This window comes from Meleagris gallopavo, chromosome 3 (genome assembly GCF_000146605.3).
Source record: "Meleagris gallopavo isolate NT-WF06-2002-E0010 breed Aviagen turkey brand Nicholas breeding stock chromosome 3, Turkey_5.1, whole genome shotgun sequence".
In the NCBI taxonomy this organism is placed as follows: Eukaryota; Metazoa; Chordata; class Aves; order Galliformes; family Phasianidae; genus Meleagris; species Meleagris gallopavo.
In genome coordinates this window covers 43,496,927-43,519,190 of record NC_015013.2, presented here as the reverse complement: position 1 = coordinate 43,519,190, position 22,264 = coordinate 43,496,927, and the positions used below count along the sequence as shown (strand labels likewise).

At 39.7% G+C, this 22,264-nt stretch overlaps 1 long non-coding RNA gene across 2 annotated transcripts; it reads left to right on the top strand.

Annotated features, from left to right (window-relative positions):
• The first annotated feature begins 5,320 nt into the window (after positions 1–5,320).
• Positions 5,321–17,700, top strand: LOC109366730. 2 transcript variants are annotated; one of them, XR_002113266.2, is made up of 5 exons: positions 5,321–5,562; positions 11,433–11,658; positions 13,764–13,837; positions 15,533–15,689; positions 16,951–17,700. It is a non-coding gene; the product is annotated as an uncharacterized LOC109366730 (long non-coding RNA). The 2 variants fall into 2 exon arrangements; XR_002113265.2 differs by lacking the exon at positions 16,951–17,700 and having other exon boundaries at positions 15,533–16,941.
• The last annotated feature ends 4,564 nt before the right edge of the window (positions 17,701–22,264 follow it).

Here is a 22,264-nt window from a genome sequence, read left to right as displayed (position 1 = left end):
GGCTTGGGGTTGAACATTGGAAAGGGGAACTAGCCTTTTTTCTTAGTAGCTTCACTACTTGAAGCTTCCTCAATACTGTGAAAACACTTATAATGATTACAATTGCAACTATTGCAAATAAATGTACAGAAAGAGAAAAAGAAATCTAGAAAGGCAATTTGAATATAAAGATCTCCAGCTGGAAACATGGGGATAGACTCTTCTCTCTCTCTTTCTTGTATAAATTGGAATTATTCTAAATTTTAAAAGGAAAAGAACTTACCTTGTTACAAATTTGTGAGGTCAAACAGTGGCTTCTGATTTGGAAGTGTGTAAAATATTTGATTTTTTAAAAAAGGAATAACTATTATTTGTCTGTATTTACTTGAAATATTTGTAAAGTGAATGAATGCATTAGCTAGATTATCACAGAATCTCAGCATTGCTGAGGCAGGCAGGGCCCCCAGTCCCAGCCCCGCTGCAGCAGGGCCACCCAGAGCAGGGTGCCCAGGCCCAAAGCCAGGCAGCTCTGGACACCTCCAAGGAGGAGACCCCACAGCCTCTGGGCAGCCTGTGCCAGTGCTCCGTCACCTGCACAGCACAGAACTGCTGCCTGCTGTTCAGATGTGCCTCTTGTCCTGGTACTGGGCACTACTGAAAGAAGCTTGGCTCTGCCTTCCTTGCACCTTTCTTCAGGTACTTACAGACATTGATGAGATTCCCTTAAGTCTCCTCTTCTCCAGCCCGAACTGTCCCAGCTCTTTCAGCCTCTCCTTGTAGTAGGCATGTTCCAGTTCCCATTATCTCTGTGGCACTTCAATGGATTCTGTTCATTAAGTTCATACCTCTCTTGTACTGGGAACCCAGAACTGGAACCAGTACTCCATGTATGGCTGCACCAGTGCTGAGGAAGTAGAAGGAATATATTTATCTTGCAATAAAATCAGAAAATCCACATGACTGAAAGGTTTGTCTTTTCAGTCATGGTCCATATCTGTGGTAATTCAAACAGCTCCCTTTTCTCATCTGCGTGAGAGAGGTCCATATGGGACATAAAAGTTTGTGTGACTCTTTGGCTAGCAAAACAAAAGAAAAAATGGAAAGTTTATTTGTTTGGCTGACACTGCACAGATAGTTGCAACCATTTCCTAGCTATATGTTTGATGTATTTTTGTCTAAAATAAGCACTAATCATGAATAGGCAAAACTGTCAAAACTGCCTCAAGAGTACTGTAAGGACCTCTGTCTAAACGCCTGCAGAGAAAAACCCAAAGTGCTGAAAACCCAACACAGAATTATGCTCACAGCTAGCTTCAAAGGGGTTGAAATTGTTAATAAGAATGTCTGGGGCACTGAAAAAATCATGTAAATGTTTGCTACCATATCAAGACTATTGCAAGAAAGAGATCATCCTTTTTCTGTTTTTTGTTTGTTTGTTCCATTATTATTTCTTGTTTAAGTTATACTCCATCTTCTTAGAGGTAAAGGAACTAAATCTGCACACACTATTCATGGATTGATGCTGGAGCATAGCAACGTTTCCTATTTTGCTACTTCGTCCTTTCTCAGTAATTTCTGTCATTTGATTTGCTCTTTTCTTTCCACTGATGTTTTCAAAGAGCTAAATGCAGAGACTGCAGGATTTCTTTCCCAGTCATAATAGGTAATGACGAATCTATCTCTGTGCAAGTATAGGTAGGATTATTTTCTCCAATGCATTAGTTTGCATTCCTTAAGTTAATCCAATTTGAATTCATTTCCAGACTTCCTCAGCCCATGGCTCCTGCTTCTCACATACACATCTATCTTTCTCTCCTTCTTCAGACACAACCAAATAATGTTGGCTTCGACAAAACTTACAACAGTGGATGTTTAAAATCTAAGTTTATTTCCAGCAAAGCTGAGACTTGAGCTCCTAAAATTCCTCTGTCAGGTTTCTTCTCTGTGCTATCCACATCGGTGAGGCATAGCCCCTCAGTATCAAACATAAAGCACACAGCTAGTTCTGAGATATTAAGCCAAACCTGCCAAGAGTGCAGACTGGCGGAGAAAAACCTGCAGGGACAAGGCAAGACTGAAGTCAAGCTGGAAAACCAAGTGAGTCAGACAGGGTCAGAACCACCAAGGCATCAGAGTGGTACAGACCTACCTACAGATAGCTCAGGTAAAGACCAAGGGCCTTTAATGCAACTCCCAAGTTAAGGAGGGGAATGTTTTTGAAGAGAGTTATTCCAGTTTTCCACACAACTCTTTTCATAGCAGTTCAGCCCTAGATTAGATGGCTAAGCTATATCAGAGCTGGCCTTTAGCGCAAACAAATGAACCACTTGGGTGGTGGGCAAAGAGGCTGCAGAGCCTCCTACTGTGGTCAGGGCCCCAACACTCATATCTGTCCTTTTGTTCCACAAGAGGCTTGAGATCACTGGTACTGAAAAACTGGTGCCTGGATATCAAATTCCTCAGGAAAGATGGAATTGCATGGGAAGGTCACCAAGTTAGCTCTGGAACAAGTAGCACCAAGCTCCTGGCAGAGCAGATTTCTTGAACCCTCCTGGTCTCCTCTGAGGAAAGAATGCAATTTCTTGCTGCTGTGCATTGCTTATTCATCGAGGCAGCTATGATGATTTTCTCATTCTCTCACAGAAACTTATTACAAAAAAAATTTGGGGGGGTCTGTTGTCAACATCTCAGTCACTATCAGAAGTAACGAAAAACACTGTGTTCCTCTCTGAATAATCTCAAACTGATAGGAGATAACATAAGGTACAGATATAACAGTCATAGCAATAAAATTCTATATTCCTTCATTGGGCAGTTTCTTAAAAAAAAAAAAGGAAGATTTTTCATTCTGTGTTATCAAGGGTTAGTTCAACTAGCAAGATTTTCTGAGTTTGCACAAAAGGAAAAAGTGCAGTGTATTATTCTTATGAGTAGAATGTTCATTGTACCAGGAAATAAGAGAAATAAGGTTAAATTTATGATTGTGAGACCAAGCTCCTGAACTACAGGTTTGATTTAATTTGCTTTGTTCCCCTCATTTTAGACATAATTCCATTTTAATGTGAACAACACTTTTGAAACCAGAGTGGAAAGGCACTTGAAAGCAAGCTCTCCCTTTCTCCGAGGGAGGCTTCCTTGAGAATCTGAATCATGGTGTTGGAGGTAGTCACTGAATTCTTAATAGCTCCACTCTCAGGCAGAGCTGAGTGGGCTGAGGTCAGGTTGTGTAGGGGCAAATATAACTGCCTACATGAGAGTGATTGTAATTTGAGCTCAATACCTTTAAAAATGGCTGAATTAGGCACAATGTTGGCATAGGCTGTGCTGACTGCAAATCAACACCAGCATTATTGTTGGAAAATAATTATTATCCTATTTGATTTTTTCACATTACCATTACAGTGGGAAAGATTGTGTTTACTGCTTGTGAAGCAGTGCAGAATGTAAGCTGATGATTTTGTTCTTCTTTTTACTTTTCTTCTCCTGTTTCTTTTTTTTTCTGACCAAGTTTATGTCACTCTGTTTTAAATTCCAAAACAAGGTCACAGCAGATTTTCTGCATGTGAGAGCTTCTTCCTTGCTGCTCCAGTTGCCAAGAAACGCAAGCAATTGTAAATTTCCATACAAAGATGAATCCAAAAACAACAGTTCAGATTTTCCATAGCTCCTGTCAGGAAAACAGCTATATCCACTGACTTTAACAAACAAAAAGCTGTAACATGGAGCACTCTACATATTGACTCCAGTCAGAACAGCAGTAAGCCAAGTTTGAGAGGCTCTGACTGTCTCATATAGAAAGGATAAAAATACCAAGGAAAGAGGAACTGTCTGGAAAGACAGAAGTACTTAACAGCAAGGAACTGGGTGCTAAAACTGAAGAAAATCTAGAACAGTCTAAGAGGAAAAATATATATTTTAATCATAAGTGAACCGTAGACTGACAATACATACTGTTAAAATGTAAAAGCCCATTGCCTGGGATGGTTCCAGCTCAGGAAACAATCTTATGCTAGCAGATGACAGTTCATCATAGACTTTCCTGTCTGGCCCATTCACCTCTAGGCATAGAGACTGATTTTTACTCCTTCCGTCCTTCCTTCCTTCCGTCCTTCCTTTCTTCCTTCCTTCCGTCCTTCCTTCCTGTCTGCCTGTCTGTCTGTCTTCTGTTATCTTACAGACGTTCCATTGAAATAAGGGTAGAAAAAAAGATGCTCTGCCATCTCACAAGTGACATAATCTATTTTTAATTCCCTCCTTCTATTTCTTCCTCCTAGTAAATGATTAGACTAACAAGCCTTCTGATTGTTTTCTAAAGGCAGGACATATTTTGATAGCCATATATCTATAGTAGGCAGCTGGCTTTATTCCCAATTGGTCAAGTTAGTACATGTCAAAATTGCTTCAATATTGCCTCATTAGATTCTGACCATTTTTCAGCTGGAGATCCTTCTTAGAAACTACAGTGAAAAAAAAAATCTGAAGAAAATATTGTATATCATCACTGCTTAAGACTTTGTTCTTTTTTTTCTCATCATCATCTTTTTAACCGGTTAAGTGAGACAAAACAGAAGTTACCAAATATGGAAAATAAGATGAGTGACCTTTGCAGTTTTGAATAGATCGCAGATTTTGATAGAATGTCTTATTTAAACATACTCAGGAAACAATATACTCAGAAAAAATACGAAGCATTGTTTCGATACTCATGCTGTCTAGAAACTGTAAGATTTCTTACTATTTAGTCAGAAGCATATCTGAGTTGTGAATACATATCAGATTTTAAAAGGAGCAAACTTCCTCAAAAGATGATTCAGAGCCCATGGATATTGATGGAGAATACTCATTTATATATGTATATTTTCTGATGTATTGTGATCTTTGATTATCTTCCTCCTTTTCTCTAATTTGCATTTTCTTGTATAATTCCATCATTCCTCCTTTTTGCTGTGATACAGTTATCAGTAGATGATAAATGTAGTAGAAACTTTACAAACAACAGATATTATAGCTAAATTCTTATAAAATTCTTACAGATGGGATCCTTGTTATTTCAGTACACAGGCAAAGAATCCAAGGACATGGAAATGAACTGAAAAATGTAATAGACAGATAAATTTTGACTTGCACTTCCTTTGTCCCAGTAGACAGAGGGTTTCAAGTTACAGAAATGTGACTGGTAATAAACGTGACTCTTAATCAACACCAAATTCTTCACTCAGAACTGTTTTTAAAATGCAAAAGTGACCTGAAGCGTTTCCCTTAACATTTTGGTTGTCCCCAGCCCAACTCTTTTGAAAAAAGAAAGGAATCAACAACTCATTTGTTTCTATTGCAGGCTGAGACGTGATGGTATGCTGTATGGGAAATACTGAATCACGGCCTGAAGCTCTGATTGATCACCTGAGGCAAGCAATGAGTCAGCTGCGGGTACACAGGTGAAGGCAATTCACCTGTGTGATCTGAAGGGGCGGAGCCTTGCTCTACCTCTACTAAACCCCACTTAAGGGCTGACTGCTACTGAGGAAGGAACTCTCTTTGGAGATTGCTCTTCTTGGAGTCTTTCTTTGTGAGCCCAGGGTACAGGTAAGCTTTCCATTCATTTCTAATTATTCCACTCTGATGTGATGATCTTTCCAGCTTAACCTCTCTGTTTGCTTGTTGATTATGCATTTCTATACTTGTTGATTATACATATGCCAACACTGTATCACAGACAGGGAAGAAGGTAGTGATGTCTACAACAAAAGCCCAGTAGAGCATCCCAAACAGGTGAGGTTAATGCTAGGTACCTGAATTTTCATGATGTCTCCTAAGAAAATGGAAGGAGGACAATACCAAGGAGTTTTCATGTAGAGATCAAACTGAAGTGAATAGAAACATGTTTATTTGTCTAAACACCTTCATTTGTCTAAATTCCTCTGAAGGATCAGTAAGACACTGGCTGTAAGAATGTGGCTAACACATGTACATCATATCATGCCTCTTGAAAGAAGAGGTGTAGACTGGCTTAAATAAAATAACTTAGCCTGCTATCAGCACAGCAAGTCATAGAATGAACACCCATCCTTCACTCTAGGAAGTCAACAACTCTTTTAATAATCCTGCTTCCCCTTCCTCATGGTGAGATATGTTTGGTCCTAAGTTACACTTATGATTTTTCAGTTAAGTCAACGCAGTCACAGATAAAACCGGGAGCAAGACTTGATCCACTACACTCATTTCACATTTTTGCCTTGATATCACCCCAAGCAGTGATGTTTCCTGATAATAATAGGTTCAAATCTAGTCTAGGATATTAGTTATTTTTAGTTATGTTCTAAGAGGCACAGGAAGCATGTCAGATATCTCAAAGTCCAGGATTCCTCCTCAGAAAATTCCACCACTTTACTTAACTGCAGTAGAAGAATTGGAGGCAGAGAGGATCTTGGGTAGCACTGAGTTAGTGGCACTCCTGTGAGATTTGTGCCCCACAAGTAAAAAGTCCTAATGTTGAAATGCATTAGGAAGATCACTTGTGAGAACCACAGGAATAAATTGTTCATTTAGCTCTGTGATTGTAAATTCATTCATATACTTATTCCCAAAGTGAGCCAGAACACATTCTTTTCCTATCAGAGGCTTACATCCTAAATTTTCCTTGTATATACATGTACTTTACAACTCTGTAAATCTGTCAGAACAACTTACATTTACAGCAGAAGGAATAGGTGGCTAAACTAAACCTGAGATTATTATATTCTGACCAAGAGATCTGCAGTGCAAATCTCTGTGGGTTTATAATGGAAGGGGAAGAAACTACTGCAGCTACTACCCTGGCTTTAGGATGGCACTTCAACTATTGCCTTGCACATAAGTCTTAATTCTCCAGACAGAAGGAACAATCAATTCTTATGTTCCTTGCATGCTGGCAGCCTGAACTGAAGCCTGCAGTCCAAGGATAAAGATCTCATCTGGGTCACCTTTATCTAAAATGAAAACATGAGGACTTCTGCTTCAAAATCTACTAGGGCATTAAGCTAGCAGGGGGGATGGAATACTTGTTCAACACTTGTTGCTAATATTTCAGCACTAACAACTTCATCAAAAACACATTCTGCTTTCAAATCCTTTAGAGGAGAAAACAGGGAAGGTGCCGGGGAGAACTGGAAGCCTATTTTTACCTCCAAGCAAGAACAAAACTCTTCCGTCCTCCTCTGCCAGCTCCTTCATTCCCCATTCCACCTCATATTGTGATTATGGCTATTGAGGCTGCAACACCATACACTCTGCACCGCAGCGTGTTACAGTTGCATCTGCTAATCACTTAAGGACCAGTTCTGTGATTGTGCCAAGCTGTGCAGCAGGCAGTCTTCCAAGTTTCTGGGTTGGAGGTGATAAATGAACATGGCCCAATCTTCTTCAGAACATCTTCTTCAGAATGGCAATAGGATGCCACTACAGCATGTTGTGGCTGCTTTCAAACCTGGTTCTGGGGAGTGGGTTCTGCAGTGTGAGTGTGGACTTTTCTCTGTTTCTTCCTCTCTTGTATATATGTACTTCCCAACTATTAAGAAATTTCCCGAGGGAAATGAAGGAGCACTGTTTCTGAGATACGCCTTGAGAGCAGACAACAGATCTCTCAGAGACAGGAGTTGCAAGTGAAATTGATAGGAAAGAAAGTAAAATCTAGAATGCAGAATCACTCTGACTAGGTTAAAATAGGATGGGGGGGGATTGGGGAAACATACAGAGTCGAATACATGATGCCGTGATTCTACATGATTGAGATGAGTAAAAATAAAAGAAAGAAAGCTGGACTGAACCAAAAATAGGGAGAAGGGAGCATGAGCTCAGATAGAAATCTGACACTTCAGGGAGCTATTTGTTTTTCATATACATATGAGAAAAACACTCAGTGATAAGAATGTTCTAGCATCCTAATGTATAGACTTGCACAAGATAAGTCAACCATACTCTAAACACTGTCCCACTGTCTTTTGCTTTCAATTCCCAGAGCAAATTTGGTTACCAAGCTTTTAACTAATCTGTGGACTTCATTCAGTTTTATCCCCAGAAAAAGGAAAAAGCTTGCTTATTTCAAGTGGTACTCTTCTCAAGAGGAAGCCAATACCTGCTGCTAACTCAAGTGCCAGATGGTGCACTGAGATTTATTTAGACATGACCCACTTCACAAGAAGGAGTGTTGCCCACATTAGATGATACCTGATAAAGGATCAAACTACAGTAGGCTGATGAGACTGAATGTAAAGTGATGCTGGGCCCAGCACCACCTTTCTGGACTAGATTAGGGAAGAAAGGAGTGCTGAACCAGAGTGGGGAAAAAAGAAGCTTTATGTATTTTTGTTTGCTGTGACTATCTGAAAGTGGGTTTTTGCTGGTCTGCCTGAAAAAGATATCATAGATGCTGCCTTTGAAACTTCCTCTTGTCATTTCTTAGCTAAAGGAGCTAGTCTTCTCTTCAAAAGATTGGGATAGCATGTAGCCTTCCATGCTGTATGGGAACTGGTAGGTCAGGGCTTGAGCTGGTGATGGAGCATCCGGTGAAGGGGTGTGCCTGGCCAAAGGGAACACAGGCACATTGTTTGCACCTGTGCTCCCATGTGTCCAGAAGGAGTGGACCCAGGGCAGAGGCATGCTGGGCTCATATAAGGGCAGCCACTGAAGGGAGAGCAACTCTTGGGCCTGGGCTGCTTCTTGAGGGGGAGTGCTGTGTGGCTAGAGGGCCCCTTCACCAATAGGGTGAGTTCAGCTCTTCTTTCTGTATATGATTATTGGCCTATCTGTGAATTCTTTGCCTAATATCTCCAAGGATCTGTCAGAAGCAATGTTGCTTCTTTGTGAGCAGAGTGCATGCACATGATAGATAACCCAGGAATTCGTACCATCTCTCTTACATAGCTGTGTGGAAAGATATATTTGTGAAGCTAATCTGAGCAAGTAGCATCTATTTATTTAGTCACAGCAATAAAGCACAAGCAGTGAGTCAATGTCCATAAGGACAATCAAAATTCTTTGGATTCTTCTTAATTAGAGGTGTTTGCCAAAATGATATTGTCTTACTGTAGTTGTTTTTTGTAGTTGTTTCACTGCTTAGATCTCTTTGGGAAACAGTTAAGAAATTAATATGTCATATCCAGATCAAAATGTCTGACTACCAGGGTGTAAGTATCAGAAGTAGTATCCTCAACTTACTGTGTCTTCAAAGTTATTAATAATCTGTTACTGGGCCCAACCAGAGGGATTTTTTTTATCTTAAAATTCTTTCAGAGTAACCATGCTTCTAATTGAGTAGCAAACCAAATTTCCACAAAACTGGTATTACACCAACTGCTGGAGCTGTCAGCTGATCCAAGCATGGCATCTTACTTGCTTGGGACAGCTGTCTTTTGTCCCTGCCTGCTGTGGCTGCTCTCAGCTGGCCTTTGCTTCCCAGTGCTTTAGAGCTGCTTACCTGTGAGGCTACTTCTCACCCAAGCTGTGCTGCTATACCTGGCTGGGACTACTTAAGTGTTTGAGACCTCAGCAAGTATCAACCCAAAAAGTCAAGTCCTTGTGTCAGGAGATTCTTCATGTGAACATTGAATTTTTGGGTACTATCTGTAAATCAGTTCAAAGTAGCACAGTGCCTAACTTACAACAATATTCTGTCAAGATGCTGTATACTGAGATTTTGTTTGCTGTTCATGCATTTTTAGCTCCTTTGGGATGCTCTGAAGGGCTTGGTTTTCCTTAGGTTGTTTGTTAGGTGGATTCAAACAAAGTGTCTTAACTACTCAGATCCTTTTAGCCAGGGTTTGTTTGCCACACCAGTCAGTGGCAATGAATCATGGAAGAGAAATCTTAGTATTTAGGATGTAATAAGCTGGAGGATCACTAATAATTGTTTCCAAATCATTTTTAAAGACATTTAAAGTCCGGACTCCATGGTGTTCTGCAAATTTGAGTTTAATGACTTAATTATGACCTCCATAGAAAGAGAACTTGCTTTTGTTTGATCTTAAATTTGATACCTAATAATTTCCCTGAGTGTTCTGTAGCTTCCATACTGTGAGAAATAATGATTTGCCACTCCTTAATCACCCTCTTTGCACCACTTATGGTATCATATTTATCACATTTCCTCCTTCCCTCTCACAAATGTTTTCCAAGTTGAAGAGGTCAAGACTGCTTACTCTTTTCATGTGGAAGTTATTCAACTTTTGCATATCAATTGTGCCTTTCTTCTTAGCTTCCTTGCTCAGGCACAATCCTTGTGAAATAAATGTCAAGAACTTAATGAAATGTGAAATCTGATTGTAAAAACAGGACGTTAATTCTTGGCATTTTTTTCCTATCTTTTGACACAGTGTTAATCCCTGAGAGATCTTCTGTCTTAGATTGTGACAGCTTTACATGTCTTCTGCAAGGATTTTTTTTCTGAAAGGTTTTTGAATACCTGTAAGTTTAAACAACTGTAATCATCTGCTCATTGACACCTTCAAACGACCGTAATAAGTTTGTAAATGAAATCTGTGTTGAGTTTCCTCTATCTCATATTTATACTTCAGTCACTGATTTTAGTCTCGGTTATAGTTTCTACAAATTTGCTTGGTACGAAAAATCAGGCTTACTGGCCTCTGAACACACTCTCTAGTTCTTTTTAGGACTCTTGACAACTCTTCTTTTAATATATAGAAGGGCCTATCGTGGATACATCCAGCTCAACCTTTACATTTGTTAAAAGAAGCGTGTAGGTTTAAGAATATAAATAATGAATTAACCAATAAGACACTATACAGTTCATGACTGGAAAAGAGTTTCCGATAAAGATAGCAAGGCATAGTTTTCAGTCAACCATCCATTTTTCTTTTACTTTCCCTTACTTCCTTTATGCTTGAATCTTAGACTTGGTTCTCAAGAAAAGAATATTATTTCCAGGGCAACACTAATAATGCATGTGTTTGGGGATTTATTTTCCCTTTAGCTTGAGTAATTCTGGTCTTGGGGAGAGGTTGCAGGCAGTTCTTTCCACCATAACCTGAAGGCAAATGTCATTCTTCTCCTATGGAAGTAGACAAGAATAATGCGGGGTACAGTCTTAACGTGAAAGTGATGAGATACTCATGTGTCCTTCATTCCACTCACAGAAACCTGCCAACTTCTGGGAATGAACTTCTTTATACAGAAGAAAATACATTTATATACTAAAATCTGATTTTGAAAATAAAGAATTTATTTACTTAGTGATTGATTATGAGATGCTTTCAGACTACTCATAAGTATGTACAAATTATTTATTCCTACTCCAGAACAAAACGCACACAACAGTCTCTAAGCCTGAAACATCTCAGAATTCTTAGTGTTACCAAGAACACTGGTGTCACAGCACTGAATGGATTTCTTTTTTTCCTAAAGGGATCAACCTTCCTGCTCACAGGCTTCCATGGTCATGCAAAAATCTTTTTTTTTTTAAGATCCTCTTTGAGTTCCATGTGGCAAGAAAAAGGTTAGTAAAGTGACAAGCTGGAGAAAAAAATTGAAGTGAGCTGTTTTTCATGGTTAAATCAACAGCCATATACAAATCAACGTCCTACTTTGCAAAAATGTTTGCAATGATGAGCAAGATCCCTGGGATTAAAAGATCTTAGGACAGTAAGAGGATGAAGATGCTAAAGATGCTCTACTAGTAGTTGGACTCATGTAAGTATAAATAAAACACTGTTCATTTCCTTTTTTTACAGAACACTTTCTCATCTTACTGAAACAGAAATATTATGTTATCCCTAAAATCATCAACTGCAGACTTATGTAACAATAGAAGCTGTTTTCAGGAACAATATTAATTGCAGTCTATTATAAGTCATGGAAAACATTTCTCAGTGTTATGAGTCATGCTTTTTCTCATCAGGCAAAGTGCTGTGAACTGTATTTCCTGAAAACAATACTTTTACTCAGTGCAGGGGCTGTGTTAGCACTGACATCTGATGGCTTTCCAATGTTTTATTCTGAAATAGAATGGGCACTTGTGGAAGGACTGGAATCGTATCATCTTTATTTGGAGTTCTGCAATGGGCATCTGATGCTGCCATAGCAACAGATCCCTGAGTTGTTTGAATTTGGAGCCACTGCATCTATATTCCCTGTTGTGATGGGAAAGAGCTGTATTGATGGCCTGCGTTCACCATAATTTTTGCCACTCCAGATGCCTGCAGCAGTCTTCATTTCTGTCATCAGGGCTGTATTTCCCTAGGGTTTTACATGGAGGCTTGTTCTTCTTTAGTTCTTCCTCTCTCCTGACCTAAAATTTTGCCAATGCCAGATTCTCGGAAGCTAGAGCTTCATGTGCATCTGTATTTACATACCCAGACACCAAAGCTGTCCTTGAAGTCTGATAGTAGTGTCTTGATATTGTTATTATTTGTTTGCAAAGTATTATCACTGGATATATAAATATACATCAAAATACAGAAATACTTATATGTATATATTGCACTCCCAATCACAAATGAGGGACAGTAAAATATGCCTTTTACCAGACATATAGTGATATTCTTCCTGGGCTTAGCAGAAGTCTGATGTAAGAGATTAAAACATTGTAACTTCTAAGTAGAGAAGTAAATTTTCATAGACGAGATATTTAAAATTCAAGGAATCAGATTAGATTATTTTAGTGGTTATTTCTAGTCCAACCATCAGACTTTTTTTTTTTGCTAATTTCCAACCTGAATCTCCCCTTTCGCTATTTATTCTCTCTCATCCTACTGCTATCACCTGGCAGAAGAGGTGATTCCCATTTTGCCATGATCTCCTTTCAGGGAGTTGTAGGGTGATAAGGTCTCCCCTCTTTTTCTGCGAACTCCCAGAATTATAAATTATTTGAGTTGGAAGGGACACTTAAGATCACCTAGTTCCAACCTCTCAGCTATATCCAGGGACACCTCCCTCTAGACCAGGTTGCTCAAAGCCCCATCCAACCTGCCCTTGAATGCTTCTAGGGAGAGGGCATCCACAACCTCACTGAGCAATCTGTTCCAGTGTCTCACCACCCTCACAGTAAAGAATTTCTTCCTAATATCTAATTTAAAATTACTCTCTTCCAGTTTAAAGCCTTTTCCCCTTGTCCTGTTGCTACATGCCCTTCAAAAGATTCCTCCCCAGCTTTCCTGTAGGTCCCCTTCAGGTACTGAAAAGCTGCTATAAGGTCCAGCCTTCTCTTCTCCAAGCTGAAGAGCCCTAATTCTCTCAGCCTGTCCTCATAGGGCAGGTGCTCCAGCCCTCTGATCATCTTCATGGCCCTCCTCTGGATGCTCTCCAACAGCTCCACATCCTCCTTGTGCTGGAAGCCCCAGAACTGGACAGAGTACTCCAGGTGGGGTCTTACAAGATCAGAGTAGAGGGGCAGAATCACATCCCTCAACCTGCTGGTCACACTTCTCTTGATGTAAGCTAGGGTATAGTTGGCCTTCTGGGCTGTAAATGTGCATTGCTAGCTCATGATGAATCTTTTATCAACATGATTGAACAATCCTAGTTCCCTCAGATGCTACCAATAAGACTTGTGCTCCAGACCCTTCACAGCTTCACTGCACTTCTCTGGACACACTCCAGATTTTCAATGTCTTTTTTGTAGTGAGGGCACTACATCTGAACACAGCACTCAAGGTGCAGCCTCACCAGTGCAGAGTACAAAATTATTGCCCTTTTCAGCATCCCTTTTCTGTACTGAGTGCAATTCTGGAGTTACATCTTTTCTCAATTGTTAGCACCTTCCCAAGTAATACTGGTTTTTCTCTCTTCATTCACAGCCGTTTCTGTTCTAAACTCAGCTCCATGTGCTCTCAGGTCAATCATGTCACTCTGGTGGAGTAAAGGTCTAAAGGTAAATTATGTTTGCATTTCCTTTTATGAATTTTTGTGCAGAGTAATTGTATTGGGTATCTTTGTGGTGACTGAGAATCAGGTGTCCTAGAGTATTTTCCAGTCCTTCCGTAATTTGCAAATGCTCGCAGTCAGAAGTGGTATTATTACAAAGAGCTGCTGTCTATTAAAATATCACCAGTGGGAATCCATCAGTGAAATTTTACGTTCCATTAGTGAAATTTCCGTTAGTGAAATTAGTTATACAGCCAACATAACCATCTATTACTTGTTGGATCAACACTCCTTTCCCTTCCTGCCTTGGAACAGGCACACAATTCATGGCACTGCTACAACAGGGAAATAAAAAGGGAGTGTTTTTGGATAGAGTCTCTGCTATAAAATAGAAATTTGCCTGTGAAGGGAAATACATCCATAGGAATACTGTTAAACAGCTATTACTGAAACAGTGTGGCAATGTATGTAGGTAGCTTTTCACTGTATTTAGAATATCACTTTTCAGTTTAGCATATGTCTCTTCGAAACCATTTTAAGTCGAAAATGAAAACATGCTTGAAATCATATAGAGGTTCACAAAGGGGCTAAAATTAACTTACTCTCAGTGATATAATTAAACCAGTAGAGATGATAAACTTCCCCGGAGATAAACATCCTTAAATAAACTCCAGTTCTGCAATAGCATATTTTTTTTTTCCCCCACAAACAACAAAACACAAACGCACAATTGAATAAGCTGCTATACCTCATGGCGCCCATTGAAAGAGAAGACTCAACAGTGGGTTAGGCCAGCATCATATTTGGTTATGTTATCAGAACAATTCTGAGTATGAGTATCTCAGAAGAACAGTTACCCCCTAGCAAAAAGCACTGGGGAATATTTCAGTTCTGACACTGAGATCCTAATACCATTCAGAGAGCACTGGGCATATAGGTTGCTGCCTTTTCCCTGTCTGGCACCTCAGTGCAATAGTGTGGAAAGTAGGCTGTGAAGCACAACCTTCAATCATGTTGTTAAAAATAAACACATTTATATTTTGTGACTGGAGGCTAGCACTGGCTTTATTGCTCTCCATAAACTTTCCATCACTCCTGAAGATTAACCAGCTTAGGAGCTTTTAATATAACATCATCATTACATTTGCTTTGGGTAAATTTACCGAAAATGTCTTTCCAGATAAATAAATTGCAAGATAGCAAGTGAGATGAGAAATTACTATTAACAAGCTACTGTTTTGCAAAGCTTAGCTTATAAAAATGTCTGCTGGGTTTGGCAGTACTCTTCATTCTCATTTTGGGGAATGAAGGTTTGGTTACATTAAGATTTCTTACTTGTTCGAAAGTGCCCTCACATATATAAATAAGAGGAGCTGCCAAGTTCTGAAAATAAATCACCGAGTTTGCTTGGAGAAATTTAGGAATCTCTTAGGGTTGTGAAGATTGGAGAAAAAAAAAAAAAACAATGTGTAATATCTATATTTGTCTTAAGAAAAAATATTTTTCAGTAGGTCATTGGATATTCACACAATACTTCATCAGAGCCATCTTCCAAGGACAGGCTATTGCACTGAAGAAATGAGTGCCAGAGTAAAGATTGCTAGTTGTTTGTCAAACTCAATCCTGGAATAATCAAGTATCCAACATCTACACAGAGAGCTTGGCCTGCTGATGAGAGGTTTTTTTTTTTTTTTTGGAGTAGGAATGACAAAGGAATGCAGCAGCAGGAAACCAGAGTTTCATGAGCCAGGCAAGTAAAAGCAGTGCTGGGGCTCAGTACTCATCTTCCAACGTTTTGCAAGACATCCACTTGCTTACCTACAGGACTGGAGGAGAAGATAGAAAGATCCAGTGCTGAGGTAATTGCTTTGCCGGGACTTTACAGTCTTCCGACCACACTTCAATTCTAAAATGCAAAAATCATGTAGAAAAGAACCTTTACAGATGATTAAGTGACCTGAAGTCTCATGGATGCATTCAGATGTTATGGGAGTCATTAACATGTTAGAATGATAAAGAAAATGTCGTGAATTTCTCCTGGAGATACAGGATTCTAAAATGATGGTAGTATGTTCCTATTATATTGTTTACTTTATATTTTTATTGTGTGAAAATGCACATCCCTAGAATTTTACACGCAAATTGGTGCCTCATGATTCTTCCTTCCATGTGAAAGAAATCAATAACCGAGCCCTATTTTCAGTAAGTTGAGCTCCATAGGTATACATCTGTCCTTATGTGTGCAAATCCCAAAGCTATCCTTGTAGCCAAATGTTTTGATGTCTGTTATTTGAACAAAAAATGTTGCGGACAGGGATAAAAACACAAGTGTGTTTTGTGCCAAATTATAGGTCTCAGTTTCCTGGAGAACTTGAGCATATGAATTCAAATTTATATGAACAATATATCTATTGATATGTTATCTCTCTTTGGGCATATTCAAGTGAGAGACACTGGCTCTGCAGTTGAGAAGCTCCTTATCATTTAAATGATCAGGCACCCGGACATAATTTTCTGTCCTGAAACACTGCGGTGTCATTGCACTCCTTCCTTGAACCACAAAAGACGTGTTGGATTGCTTCAGGCAGCATATTTTGCAGGGACTCTTCAGCATGCTCTTCTTCTTGCAGACCTGTTATACATTATCAGTCTAGTCACAAAGAGGCAATAGGAAAAGAGTAAGCTTTGCAAACAGACGTGTCTGACACACAGCTCTCCCTCCGTTATGTGGACAATTTTATTTACCAGTTTACATTTTGCATAAAGTTCTTCCTCAGCATAAAATCTCTTGCTGCAGCCCTGCAGAGCAAGGGAAATGTGGACACATTCTCTTTAAAGTTAGGAAGTTCTTTCATAGAATCACAGAATCATTTGGGTTGGAAGGGACCCTCAAAGGCCATCTAGTCCAACTGCCCAGAAGCAGGACACCTACAGTTAGGGCACGAGCTTCCCAGAGCTTCTCTTCTTGCCTGTCAGGGCAGGCAGGTACCTCTATATAATATGTCAGCTGGTATGGATTGTGGCAAAAGTTACCTCAGCTCTCTGGCTAAAGAATAAGCAAAAAGCTGTCCGTTTTCCTGGCAAAATTCAAGCTGTGCAAACAGACCTTTTTTCTTGCAGCGATTTCTGCTAACACCTTTCTGACAAAGAAGGATGCCACAGGATGATGAGGAGCATCTGGAGCCTTCTCCATTCTGACTTGCACATTGTCATTAGAGAGTAATTTTATAAACAAAGATTTTTCAGGATGTATTTCAGATTTGCAGAGCAAGGTATTATCTGCATCCTCCTTCTAGTTACATGTTCTGCACTTTGGAAAGACTGCACGTTGTCTACTGCTGACATCTGTTTTGCATTTCAATACATGATCAAAAATGTAAAAAGATGGATTTTTGAACTGGGACGGTTCCCACCTTTAGCTGACTTTCCAGAATGCAGTGGAATTGACCGACTTCATCTCTCAGAGCAGGAGAGAGCACTGCCATCTATCGACTGGGTCGCTGCATAATGCTTCTGACATTTAAAGTGCTTTGGGAGTTTGGCAATGCTTCAGAACCCCCAGTAGCGTTCTCAACTTCCTGTTTTAATGCACCAGGCTTCGATGACACGTTCCCGAGATAGAAAATAGCTACTGCCCATAACTCAAAGTGCGATGCTTTTAAGCGCTGCAATACTAAAACAGTGGGGCGAGGGGAGAAAAAAAAGCCTTTCAGTTATTTCTTCCTAATATTTGACTTAGGTCCCTTCTGGCATTTGACTAAATGCTAAATAAAATGCAGATGCATATAATAAACAGAATTATCTACTCCCACACACACCTTTTGTTTACTAAGCATATAGAAGCAAGGCCCATTTGTTACCTCTTGTACATATCTTCACATTTCATAGAATCATAGAATTGCTCAGATTGGAAAAGACCTTAAAGATCATCAAGTCCATCCACAATCTAGCCATACTACCCTAACTCTAACAACCCTCTGCTAAATCATGTCCCTGAGCACCACATCCAAGCGGTTTTTAAACACATCCAGGGATGGTGATTCAACCACCTCTCCTATTCCAGTGCTTAACAAGTCTTTCTAGAAAGAAGTTTTTCCTGACATCCAACCTAAACTTACCCTGGTGCAACTTGAGGCTGTTTTCCTTCATCCTGTCACCAGTGAGAAGAGACCAGCCCCGCTCTCACTGTAAGCACCTTTCAGATATTGGAAGAGAGCAATAAGGTCTCTCTTCAGCCTCCTCTTCCCCAGACTAAAAAACCCCAGTTCCTTCAGTCACTCCTGGTAGGGCATATTCTCCGAGCCCTTCATAAGCCTTGTTGCCCTTCTCTGGACCTGCTTCAGCACCTCAGTGTCCTTTCTGTACTGAGATGCCCAAAACTGAACGCAGTACTTGAGGTGAGGCCTCACCAGTGCCGAGTACAGGCGCACGATGACTTTCCTAGTCCTACTCACCACACCATTCCTGATACAAGCCAGGATGCCACTGGCCTTCTTGGCCACTTACTGGCTCATATTCAGCCAACTGTCCATCAGTACACCATGCTGCAAAGGTTAAATTAATTCATTTCCAGTAGTTTAAAATCAATGTATCCAACACCAGAATGAACCCCAAACTAGATATCAGTGAAGAATATCAGAAAGGAATGCCAACAGAATTTTTGCGTAGTACACCATTTTGCTGCCGTACACTCTATTCAGGGTACTTCAGATTAAAATCAGGAGTTCTGAGCTGTTTTACTAGGACATTCACAAATTTATGGAAGCTGCATTTTCTTCTATCAGATGTATGATCTAGTATATACATAACAGAAAACCGCAAAATATTCCATGACATCCATTAGGGCAATAAGCATAACTCATGCAACTGCTGTTGGCAAAATAGTCTTTGCAAGTCAAGACCCGTTTGGCCAGTAGTTCATGCTACCATTTATTTCCTATAATTGTGCATGTATTTATTTTTTAATGTAAGACATAAATAATAATTTTAAAAATGTAATATCTGCCATCTCATTAAATATCTCATGAAAAAATCAACTTTCCAACAACCACCAAAGTCAGCTCTACCTGCTCAGTATGCCAATATGGTTTGATTCTGTACTTAGCTACATAGGTCGGTCTCTTTTTCTCTTTCCTCGCCTACAAGAAGTGAGATTCACATTTAGAAAACAGGCATCGCCTTGTCTGGTGAGTTCAAATTCGGCATCTTGTGGAGACCACACACCCGAGCAATTGGCGTAGATGACCACTGGGTGGCACTAGATAACAAGGCTGAGGAGCCATTCCCGCATACACGAACTGGTTGTCAGATATTTTAAATGCTGTATTCACCATAAGGAAACAAAGAAAGGTAAGTGCGTCACCTCTAGGAAGAATTGACATCTGCTACTAGATTATAGTGCAGTCTTAAAGATGTCAGCTTTTGAACCACCATTTTCTTTAACTTTCAGATGATCTTTTAAGAGGCAGTAACTCCAAGGCTTTTAATTTTCCCTCTTGTGGCTTCTGAAGTGAACTGGGCATCTTACAAATATCCTCACTGGGTTTCAGTGTTTACAATTTTGCCTGTTGAGTATGGTATCAGTTTTGTGTTTGTAAGTCAGATGTGAGGCTGCCTAACCAAGCATACTGCTTGTACCAGATGAGATAAAAAGAGCTGAGATTATTTTTTATATACTTTCTGAAGCCAAGTGACCTCATTCCTACAATGACAGCAGCTGTATGGCTCAGCTGTAAAGACTCAGACCTTTAGAACCCAACTAGCATGAAGTTAATCCAATCATAAAAATGCTATGAAGATAAAGCTCAGTATCTCAGGACTTTCCAGACTGAGGAGAAGGTGTTATATTCATAATGACACATGAGAAATGCAGTGATATAAGTGCTGAGGTGAGATGCTGTGCTGTGAGAGAATGATCCTACAGTACCTTTGGATTTTAAGGCAATTTTAAGGGATGTAAGTCTGAGATCTGCCCATAGTTTAAACTGTTTAAATCACCCTGGGACATCCCAAGGTTTATAATACTGTATTTAGAGACAGCACAAGTTTTGGCATCTTTACGCTGACTGTAGATTGATTCCATTAAGAAGGTTTGTGGTTCCTCCTTTCAACAATTAAATCCTTGTGTGTTGCTTCCCCAGGAAGTCAGAGCAATTGGACACCTATGTGGACACCTGCATTGTTAAAAGGATGGGAAAACCTCTTCCTTGGAGATCTTAGCCTAAAAATTGATGGTTGAAAGATTTCATATAGAACATACAACAAAAACCTCAAGATAAGTAGCTGGAAGCTTCCTACACTTATGCAAAAATGCCATATTTTACAAGTGAAAAACAGGCCTTGGCATTTTCCAATCATAAGGTCAGGCAGTCAGAAGCTAGGCACAGATCTGGTTTTAAAAGTATTCCCTAATTTTGAATAAATCTGTAAACAAAATGGACTGGACCAAATTCCTGCTAGCCACAACTAAGAGAAGTCTGCTAAATTACATCAACGGGAAAACAATTTGACGTATCTTGTTTATAAAAAGTTGTACAAATATGACAAATGAATCATGAGGAAATAATTCCAGAAAGAATGCATCATCATCATCCAAAATATGTTCTAGAAGACATAAGGGTAGCTGGAGAAATACTTGCATCATGGGGAAAAAACTAAATGAGGATTAAATTCTGCTCATTTAGCCCTGCTGCTCCTACTTATTTCTCTAGTCCATTTGTTGTGGACAGTAAAAAAAATCAGCTTACCAATCTGAGAGGACCAAATTCACCTCATCCGTCTGTTAACAACTAAAAATCAAGCATTAATTAAAGATACTAGTGAAGCCTTGGGTTTACTATACTGCGGTGCTGCTCTATGGTTTCTGACGGCTGCATCACCTGTCAGTTCTTAGATTCCAAGGCTGAGGTGGATGAGTTTGAAAGCTGTCCACAAAGAGAAGCCAGAACCAGAGAGCTCTCCCTTCTCTAGGCCCTGCTGGGTGTCACTGGTGGATACATACAGTTTTTCTATAGATTGAGGCATATCTGGTCCAAAGCTTTGCTCCCTCTCTCTATAGGTCAGGGCCAGCCTGTTCTAACTTGTCAGGCAGATCTTAAGACTGTTCTGAGCACCATTCCAGTACAGCATTTCAGATGGATGTCAGTGGTTGCAGACTGTGTGCTGGGCGTGTGAATTCCTTTAAGTTTTTGCAGGCCAGGAACAGTTATCTTAGCTCTACTATTTTTGTCTAACTATACCTAGAAAAGAGACATTACACGATATTTCACTTCCTACCCTAGAGCAAACTATCTGGTGCTGTGTCTGGGTACAAGGCAAACAGGATTCCTCACATTTCTGTTTTAAATCAAGCCAGCTTGGGGCATAACTTTTTTTTTGCTTGGGTGCAATGCAAACAAATACATTTTTACCAATTGGTTTTCTTACTGAACAGCTATTCCTGGTGACCCTAGCTTCCTGCCCATGTGGAGGCAAAGTAGCTAATCCTGCTAGTGGGTACAGTCTGACTTTCTTTTGTCAGATCACCTTTTGCTCAGTGTGGCAGTCAGAACCACTACTACACCTGAGGGGAACCTCCACTCATCCTCTACCTGAGCCACTGAAAACTGCCCCCCCCGAACATCAGGAAGAAGAATATATAGTATTCACTGAGTGTGTATTTCACTGAGTTTACTTTTTCTGTTATTTTTTTATTTTTTGGTGGTGGTGGTTGTTATTTTAAAAAGACGAATTGTTTATGTGCTTAAATATGAGATTGTAATTGCACACTGCTCTAGCTTACAACTTGTTAGCAGTAATGATTATTTGTTTAATGAGGGCTGGATGTAGATACTAGACTGAATATATAATCTTCTGTTCTTCAACTGTGAACCACAGCAGATGGTTTCAGTCTATGCAGATTAAGAGCAAAGTAACACATTTTGTATTTCCAGAATAAATAGGAATATCTTAACACCAATTACAGATCATGCAAAATGGGAAAGACAGCATTGAAAGTGCTGAACAGCTACTGATTTGAGAGATTTTGAGATTATAAATATTACATTTGGCACCTTAGAATCATCCATACCACAAATGGGTGAAAAACTGAGTGAGAAAAGAATGAATCTATAGTAGGACTGGGATTTGGCTTCCCTTCCCTTTACACCATTCTTCCACCTGAGCCTTTACAGCAATTTCCAAAATTTCCAAAATTTTTTTTTTCAAGGACCTAAATACAGAATTAGAACTATTTTTGTTTCTGGGGTAGTTTCTCTGAATAAAGTCCTTCTTACCTCTTATCTTTTTTCTCAGGAGGTTAAATCTAAATATGAAACAAGAGAGGACAGAAGTACATATGGGACAGATGGGGTAGCACAGGGAAGTGACACAACAGTATGTATCAGCATGGCTGGTATCTGTTCCAGCAGTCTTAACTGTTACTTTTTTTTTTTTT